This window comes from Sylvia atricapilla, chromosome 4 (genome assembly GCF_009819655.1).
Source record: "Sylvia atricapilla isolate bSylAtr1 chromosome 4, bSylAtr1.pri, whole genome shotgun sequence".
Lineage (NCBI taxonomy): Eukaryota > Metazoa > Chordata > Aves > Passeriformes > Sylviidae > Sylvia > Sylvia atricapilla.
In genome coordinates, this window is record NC_089143.1 from 42,702,776 (window position 1) to 42,712,779 (window position 10,004).

Consider the following 10,004-nt stretch of genomic DNA (forward strand, 5'->3'; position numbering starts at 1 on the left):
GTAAGTTATTATGCTATTTATTTCTGCCAGATTATAGACATTTCTACTATATTCACATGCTTTCTCAGGAAGGTCATTCTTTTCCCATAGTCTAAGTATTTTCCTATGTGCACGGTCCCCTGATCTTCCCTTGTCAAGGGGCATATTAGTACAATGTAGGAGGTTTTCAGTGTGGCAAGGAGCAGCCCTTTCTCGTTGTGTGGCTTTCTGACTGAATTTGGAAGGAACAGTGACTCTTTTTAGCCATTTTAATGAAGAGTGGGGTGAAGGAAGCTATAGATTATGAGCACCTCACTGCAAGTTAGCAATGCTAAGATGATCATCTTATGTAATATGCTTTGATACAGCAGATGTTCAATACTACTACTTCATTTTTAATTCCCTTTAAGTGTTGTTTTTAACTACACAATACCCAAAAAATGAAGCCATTATTATTTACTCTGTAGCATTACAGCAAAAGAATTCACAGGTCACCAGAGCAGGAGTTGTTTGAATGGCTAGAGGTTTTAGAGCAAGGTCTGAGGTATCTAGCTGAGAAACATTCCCAATCAGTTTCCAGAAGAAACCTTTGTGTTTTAATTGTAGATTAAAGCTTCAGCACAACCTTCATTTCAGATTTTTGTGATTTTTCCTGTGGTAGTAGAAATACCAATGATGACATTTAATTTTTAGATTGTACACCAGAAGACAAATAAGCAGGTGCAGTACTACACAGTAACAGATGGTCTTCTTACAATTTGTTCTCCAGGCTTGCAAAGAATATCATGAAAACATTTCTTTTGAGGATGACAGAGTAGTAGTGATACCACTGGCAGTTTTTTGATGGATAAACCTTCCCATACTATTTTTTTCTTTGAAAATAGAATAAGAACTTGATTTTAAAAAATATCTAATGCTCAAAACAATAAATAGAAGATGTTTCCCCGTGAAGGAAACATTTACTTAGTGATTTCTATGGGGTCAGGGTTTTCTTTAGTCCAAGATTCTCCTGTCTGTGTAACATGTATAGTCAAAATTATCTCTTTTAATTCTTGTTTATACTTTCTTTCTGATAGTTAAGCATCTAGTGTTGAGAAAGGTGCACTAGAATGGATTTCTATGGTTTTTTCATAGTCTCATAAAAGAGAGTTTTTCCGCTTAACCTGCTTAAATCCACAGAATCTCTGAAATGTAAAAGTGGCTCACGTACCGTAGCCAGTGTGTACTGGCTTTGGCTACTCTGCTTTCTTTGCTAATCATGTTAGTTTTCTTGGCTTGGCCTTCCCTTATGTTACAAACTTTGTTAGAGAGGAAGATATTTAAAGAAAAAAGTCTTCCCAAATAGCATCAGTTCCCAAAAACCCTAGTGAGGCCTTGTGGGAAAGGAAAATGAAGTGCCAACACAAATACTGTTTGAAAGAATGGAGCACACAAAGGACTGAAATATCAGTCTGTAGCAAGAGTTATAAACCAAATCTTCCTGATAATTTCTTTTGGTACTTCATTTTAACTACCATCACTAAAGGGTCAGTGTCCTCTATCTTTGGTTCCATTACTCTTGTTTGAATAACTTGAGCTTTGTATTTCAATATCAGCATGGATACTAAGGAAAAAAAAAAAAGGCAATAGCTGTTAGTTACAATAATTACCCTCTTGAAACTGTTCCTATTTTATCCTTTCAATGAACTATGACCTACCTTCATTTTCACATTGTTCAGTATGATATTGAGAATGGCGTTAATATGAAATAATACATACATTCATGGTATGATCACATAGCTATAATTATTACTAGGAATTAATTCGCTGTATTTCTAAAAGGGACTTCAGAATAATGTGTAAGAATTCTGTTCCTTTGCACTCTCTGTGGACAGCTAAACAGAATGCTAAAATACCTACACAGCCAAGCCTATCGTGCCACAGGGGATGGCAGTGAAGCCTCAGATGGAAAAATCTTTACTGGTTCTGTAGATGTACTTTGCCTTGTCACTTCCAAACCTGTATGCCAGACCTAAATTTCAAAATGAGATAGCACGTGGAATTTTAATACACAGAAAGGCTGTACTTATGATGAAGAATTATTCTGTGCTCACCTAGTTTTTGACAACAAAACTGCACTTCTCAGCCACCTACTTTTTCCTAAGCAAAATAGAAATTAATTTAATTATGCAGTAGCAGTTCCACCATAGACACTTTTTCCAAAAAAATAACTGACTTCTCAAGTACACTTACCTGGAGCAATGTGTGGTGGCATATGAGGTCTCCTGGGCAATAGAACATTGCCTTTACAGATTCATTCAAGCCCCTGCCCTTCTCTTTGTAAGTTGGTAAGGTAACAGACAGAAGAAATCTGCACCTGACCTTCATTATACTGATTTCTAAATTTGGAGAAGGATTAATTTACATTATATTTGAAAACATCAGTTACTGCCAATGGATCAAAGCAATGGTAACCTGACACACTACAAAAGTCTTACTTTCTGTCGGGTAAGTAATTTTTCATGTTAACTTGGTCCTTTTTGCTTTTTTCCTAGCTTTGCAGACTCCACTAGTAGAACTGGAACGAGCCTACTTACATTTTAAGTACAATATTTTTATCAGATGTGACTGCATCTTCTAAGAATGACAGAAGCCATGTTAAATATAAAACAGACTTTCCAGATATTTTTGCATCTTGCAATGAAATTGGGTCATTACTAATTGTAGCAATGTTGTTAAATTTGACTTTCCTGTTTTCTGTTTTTATCACATATTATTGAAATTAAAAAGAAGAATAGCAATAATTCTGTTGGAGAAAAAAAACCCCAACCAAATCAACTACAAATTCTCTCTAATGGATTGTAATTATGTTAATTTAAAACATTATAACAACTTGTAGGTAATTTCCAAAGTTATTAAAAAAAGATGTCATTCTTAAGAAATTACTTGGTGGAAATATCAGAAATGGCGTAACCTTATCTACAATACATATGTCCATAAAAGCACAGGACAATTTTTCTTTTCCTGGGAAGAAGACTTAGGATCTCCTCTGGGCAAGTTCTGTTCCATTCCTCCTGGTTATCTTTGAGTCTGCCCCACATCTTCTGTGTGTCCTTTTGTAATTCCAAGCAGTCACGTCACTGATGTGAGTATGATCTTCTTGAGGAAGAGTCGCTGTGAAATGCTGCTCTATCAATAAGCCCTGGGTAACAATTGCACCACCAGGGGCTTGCCAGACGTATTTAAGCCCAAGAACTAGCCCTAAGCTGAACACAGGATTGTATTTCTTGCTTTCCTTATCATAGAATGATTAAGGTTGGAAAGGATCTACAACGTCATTGAGTCTGACTTTTGACAGAAAACCACCATGTCAACTAAACCAGAGCACTAAGTGCCACAGCCAGTCATTTCTTGAATACTTGCAGGGATGGTGATTCCACCACCTTCCTGGGCAGCCCATTCCAGTGCTTGCCAACCCTTTCCATGAAGAAATTCTTCCTGGTATGGTACAAGTTTTCCTTATCAAGTTTCAGAAATTAGAGGGTTTACTCAACATTTACTTTACTACTATGTGCACAGCTAGTACAGTAAAAAAGGCTGTCACATCACTGAATATTTTGTGCTCATATTTTCACTTCTCAGGTAGTCCATGGCTGAAAAAGCTATGCAAGTGAAGAGCAGCAACAAAGGTAAGACAGAAGGGAGGTTAATTCTGAGGGGGAAAAATAATTGGAAAAAAAACCAAACCTGTAGAAGTGTAGAAGGCTGATTTCTATGTACTGAGTCTAGATCCTTCTTTCCTGCCCTGCCCCCTCCCAAACTCTTGTTTCTCTAGGGTATATGCCACTGTTCATATCCAGAAAATTTCTGCAGACAAGAGATTATCCCTTGTTGTTCTGGTCAGAGATTAAAAATAATATTACTAATATAAAAAAGCTGAAATAGTATAAAGTTGAGAAAAAGCTGCCTTAAAATATACTGCTCAAGCCCAAGCAAATCTGAGGAACTGTTGCCTCAAAATTAATGCTTTGCTTTTGCAAAAGGGCTAGTCTAGCTTCTGCTCTACAGTAATCACCAGGATTATTATATTATTATTAATAAGTTTCCCAAGTACAGGAGAGGATAAAGGTAGGGTTTTCTCCCACATTATCTTAGAGCATAGAGCACCCTGAACCATAGGCTCCAGCACCCTTAGGCCCTGACATTATACTGCACCAGAGAGTAGGTCTCCTCTAAAAAAGATTCTCTAAGAATGTAAAAACCGGAGAAATTGAGCAATATTTCTTTAGGGAAAGGACTTGCATGTGAGAAGACTGACCAAACAGGGAAAAAATTCTTCTCCAGCTCCTCTTTTTAATTCCAACTTACTCTCATTACTGTGCTGTGGTGGAAAAAGGTATTTTTTTATTTTTTTTTATCTTCTTAATAAAAGTATTTATTTTCCTTATTTGCTTTCCCAAATACAAAAAGGAACAAAAAAACCCCTTTATCCTGCTACCCTTGTGACACAGCATTGAACCTGTCAGTCTGGAGTTCAGAAGCGTGACTTGTTGAGAGCATGAGGAAGAAGAGCAGTCCATGGTTCCAGCCCCCTGGAAGGGATTGCACACTTTCAGCTGACTGAAACCATGATCAGGCAACAAGGTGTTGTGGGAGAAAGGCACGAGTACCTTTGTACAAAGCACTAATCTTTGCAAGTTTTAAATTAAATGACCCATTAATACTCTATTATTATTATAAAGTATTTTTTTTAATCAGCATTAAAAATATTCTGTTCTTCCCCCAATAGTGGGCATTACTGTTATTACCAGAACTTCATGCTTCTTTTCATCCTTTTTTCAATCAGGTGAACCGACTAGTTCACATTTTACAGTTAAATTGCCTTTTTTTCTCTCATAAATTGTTTTCAACTGTCAAGTCACCAAACAGAAAGGGAAACAATTTTTGATTCAGATCCATGCTATCTATATTTAGATTCCTTTGGGATTCATAGCCAAAAAAAACCCCAAAAACAACCCACAAGCAAAACAACCGCCACCAAACTATGACCTCTGAAGAGTTGCTGCAATGACTGCTCTTTACCTTTACATAGAAATAAATTTATTCTGCAAAATCATTACCTCTAAAAATTAATTTCACTTGAAGAAACAAAAAAATAGATTTTTTTTTTCTGTTGGCAAACACTATTCTTCTATCCTACTCATCAAACAGTTATCTGACATTAGAAATCAAGACTGATCTTTAGTGCTTCATTTCCACTAGGGAGACTTCATGTTTTAGAAGACTAATTTTCTTACTTTTTATCAAATTTATATTTCTAAGCAGTATTGTTAGGTGGTTCAGACAAAGTACTTTAATTTCCTTTTATGATAACATGACTTATCTAAAATACAAATAAAAGCTTCAGCTCAATCACAGATTGTTCAGATACTGTCCCATTTTTTTATTAAATGTTTTCAATGAAAAAGAAAAATAGATATCTGCACACATTGAAGTGAGATGGGTGCAGGTAGTTCTGGCCTGCTACACTGGTTTGAACAGTCTTCCATTATTTGAATCATATTTTAATAGTGCAGTGCAGAGCAGAATTTCTTCATTATTTATGTCTCTTGTTCCAATATCACTTTTTCTAATTGACCAGGAGCTTGCAGCACACTGCCTCAGTGTTCCTGTTCACAACAGAATGCAGGACTGTACTCACAAACTTCTGAGAATTCCTCTTTGATCATTCGGTCTCCTCTGTTGTGGGTTTCGGCCAAAGACTTCCACTGTCATCTTGTGATTTCTCACACCTCTGCTTCTTGCCACAGCTCATATTCAGAAAGTTAGAAGTTAGCTAATACTTTCCCTGAAGGGAATAACTGCTAGTCTGTGGCTGCCAGGCTTCATCCTCTGTTCTGGGTTCAGGTATCCACATTATCCTAGGGGAGAGAAATGTCTTTCATACAGCAGTTGGGCTACATGAACACCATTTTAGTGCAAGTCACTATGAGCAGTATGTGTATTTTTACTAGAACACTACAGTTTTCTGAGAGTCTAAATGAACTGGTAGTTAAGTGGGTCCAGTTGTTCATGCACCAGAAATTTTAGATGTTACGATTTTTTGGGGGTCTAGATATTGTTTTGGCATTTTGATGCTTTCTTGAAAAGGGATTTTACCTTCCTTAAACATTTTTTATTTCTGTGTTCAATTTTACAGAGAATTACAATTCTAGGAACTTGAGTATATCAATAAAGAATACTTGTTTAAAAGTATTATTATTTTTTTAGAAAAAGCAAGACTTACGTGTGTAATGTGGGCATGAAATGGAATTTAGGCATTTGAATTCAAAACTGAAATTTTTAAAACCGCTGTATTACTTGCTTTCCCCTAGAAACTGAAATGCCTTATTACTTAGCCCTCCTCTTCAAAGTTTGTGTCTGAATTTTGACTTTTTTAATATTTCCAGATGCATTTAATTTTCCTCAAGGCTGAGTTTTCCAAGGATATGAGGCAAAAAAAAAAAAAAATCAGATGGTAGTATATAGGCACTGAAGTACAAGGCAGTAAAAACAGCAGATGTAAGAACAGTAGCTCATATGTTTAAGCAACTATGAGTAAACACCTACCTTTATTTATTTACTAGCAAAGCTAAAATGAAGACTAAAAATATTCCATAATTGAGCATAGCCAAAAACATTCCTACATGGACTGAGCTGAAAACTCTCTTGATTATAACACATATCAGGAGGCTTGGGATTCACAAGCAAGTTTTCACCGAATCCAAAATGCTGAAAGTTTGACTTTGGTCAGACCATGGATATTGCTGTACAAAAATGAGGATGAGGGAGGATATTCTCTTTCTGCTGTTGAGACAGAGTGTGTCTGCAACAGTGAATGTTACCTGCACACAGCCTGAGGAACAGTCAGCAAAGGAAACTGTGATGAACTGTGGTCCTGAAAGGTCGTGGCAGAAGCACTACTTTCTAGTTCCCACTCCCAACACTAAATATATTATATCTTTAGCTACTATTTAATATTAAATACTGACATGCTTGGGCTATTCTCCATCCCAAACAGATGATGAACAAATAAGTAATAAACAGTCACATACCTTCTGATGATCAACCTCTGATTTACTGGATGATGCATTTTTATCCCAACACTTCAGGCTGGTGCACCTTCTGGGAAAAAAAAAATAATGAAAAAGGAGGGGGGTAGAGAGTCCAGTTTCCAATGTAGCCTGCACCCCTCTGATTCTATACCTCGTCAAGCAGAGAAGAAAATTCCCCTGTGGGCCTGCTGGACAGGCAGCCTAGTCAAGGAGGCTTTTATACTCTAAAGAATATACTTTCCACAATCTACAAAGAGAGGGTTCTAGGATGTAGATTTTGATGAAAAAAAGACACCAAGACCTAAGTGAAGAATTCGATGAAAAAATAAAATGCTGACAATTTATTAACAGGATACATTTAGGTGTCTGTTTTGAAACAGACAATTTGTAAATGTTTGGATTCCATTTTCATCATGAAACCCTCCTAAGTACTCCCTGCAGTGTACATGGTCTTGAAAGTAGGCTTTGAAACCTAGGGCTGGTTCTCAAAACCTCTATCTAAATCAGATAAACAGAGAAATTCTTGTAGTTTAATAAGTTACTGCTTATTTTTTTGGGAGGCACACAACCTGCAACTCTAGGTATTCTTGAAGGATCTCTTTAATTTTTTTCTGTGTTTACAAATATTTTAGTTCCTTTTTTCATGGTCTATAAATTAAAGTTTGAGAACAAAACTCAGGTAAAGGAATGCTGGTTGTATAAGTGTAGGCACACTCCACACTCCTCTGTCCTATAAGGTCTTTAGATTTCCCCCTGAAAAACAAAACAAAACAAACAAACAAACAAACCAGAGTTCAGATCCTTGAAATTTCTAGGGCTAAACCTACCTCTAAATTTTTTCCAATTTTTCCAAACAGACTACTATGGTAAAGGGAAGAAGAAACAGAAATCTTTAATACATTATGAAATTAATACCTCATTTTCTCTAGCTCTACAAGGTCTTTTCTGCAGTATGAACTTTTGATTTAATCACACAACCATGTTATTATTCTAGAAGGGAGAAGCTGGTTTAACTGATAAGAGCATTTCTAAAATAGCCAATTTAAATAAAAAGAAATGAGCTTAGTTGTTATGACCAAAGGGAGAAGAGCATATAGTTTAATGCCATCGTTACTGCAAATCCTGGCACAGCGAGAGTACACAAGTACACCTTGGCAGAAGTACAAATAAAATATTTGCTATCTCACAGCTTTTTTGCTTATTTTTTTGTTTGTTTACTGTCAGTAAACAAACCCAAATGAGCACAAATGAGATGCCAGAACTGCATCTACTTGTCTGCCAAAATGGAGTGGAAACCTTTGTACAATGCAAGTTCTTCCATGGACACACATTACTCTTGTTTCACTCTCAAAAGGGAAGAAAGGGGAAAAAAATTAAAGGAACAAATGAACACAGAGTTAAAAGTAGAGACCATGTCTAAAATAAGAGAAATACATACTCAAATACCATCATTCTTTCTGGCTCATATAGTCAAGATTTCCCCCTGTAGAAGTAGTTAATAACCAGGTTTAGCTGTAATTCTAATTAGAGGGAATATATACCTTTTTGTTTCCCATTCTCTCAGGAACAGATGCAATAGCAATCAGTTTCTTTAATCACAAATCAAAGTCTCTTTATAGCTAACACCCTGGACTTAAAAACTTCCTCTCTTGACTCCTTCTGAATGGGAAACTAAACACTTCTCTGTCTCTCTGCTGCATTCCTTGTGTGCTCAGCTGCAGGCTCCCAGCCCCTCTTTCTCCACTGTCAGTATTCAATTGATACTGCATTTTTGCAAGAAACACAATCAGAAAGTGTACGTATCAGCTTGACAATATATTGTCATTAACCAAACTTTAAGACATAAGAGGACTACTGAAAATATTAGATATTTATCTAATGACAGGTAAATGGTTAAAAGCATCTAGTTTATAAACCATAAGTATCTGTTATAAATTATGTGCTAGTACTATGACTGGGCGTGTTTTTTCACCAGTATTTCCATTCTGTTGTGCAGGGCACACACAGACTGCTCAGGTTTTGCTTGGTGATCAACAGCCACCTGCAACTGCATCCCATCAAATAAGATCATGACTTACTTGCAGGAATGGAGTTTCATAATTTCCACTGGAAATTTATCATCCAAGCTGTTTGACTGGAAAAAGGGGTCCATGCTGAAAGGCAGCAGCCAAAGTCTGTCAGTTATGGCTGTTGGCAGTCAAGCACATTGCACTGTACTGAACCTTGGAAAACAAAGACAGACAACATGCCTAAGATGTTATTACCAACAAAGCAGTGATAGCTGGCAGCCCTGTTATCTTCTAATGGAATGTGGTACAGTCTCCTTCATTATTGTGCACTTTGCCAGCAGTTCCCAGCAGATGTGAAGACCCAGGCTATGGCCTAGTGCCATAATGCTCTGGATGTCCACCAGTGTACACAGTGTAAGACATAGGCCTCAGAACTTGAACAAAGGAAGAAAAAACCTTAGACATAATCTGTTCCTCTGTATAATTTACTTTGGAATTGGGTGTAGAGATTAAGGTGCAAGGCTGGAAGTAGAAGCAAGTGCTTTTGAGACCCAAAGGTTACTCTAAGTTTACGTAAAGGAGTCACCCATTGCCAAGCCACTCAAGAATGTTAAGAGGATGGGGATCAGAATAAATTTCCAAGAGTTTCTTGAAAGGCAAAGACTCTTCAATAGTGCCACAAAACACTGACCTGTAAGTGGATGCTGTGGTTTAGCTCCAGGCAGCAATCAGGCACCACCCAGCCACTCACTCACCCTTCAGCCAGCAGGACTGGAGAGAGATTTTAAAGGGTAAAAGCTAGAGAACAAGTGGGTTAAGATAAAGAGAGTAAAGAAAGCAAAAGCAGCACAGACAAGCAAAGCGAAACAAGGAATTAATTCACTGCTTCCCACAGGCTGGCAGGTGTTCAGTCATCTCCAGGAGAGCAGGGGCCCATCACATG

The 10,004-nt window shown here is 37.0% G+C and overlaps 1 long non-coding RNA gene across 1 annotated transcript; it reads right to left on the reverse strand.

Moving 5' to 3' along the window:
- Nucleotides 1-7,133: 7,133 nt before the first annotated feature.
- On the reverse strand, nt 7,134-9,456 carry LOC136359949 (uncharacterized). The gene is made up of 3 exons (XR_010743386.1): nt 9,317-9,456; nt 9,131-9,205; nt 7,134-7,353 (listed from the first exon to the last, which is right to left on the reverse strand). It is a non-coding gene; the product is annotated as an uncharacterized lncRNA (long non-coding RNA).
- Nucleotides 9,457-10,004: the final 548 nt, after the last annotated feature.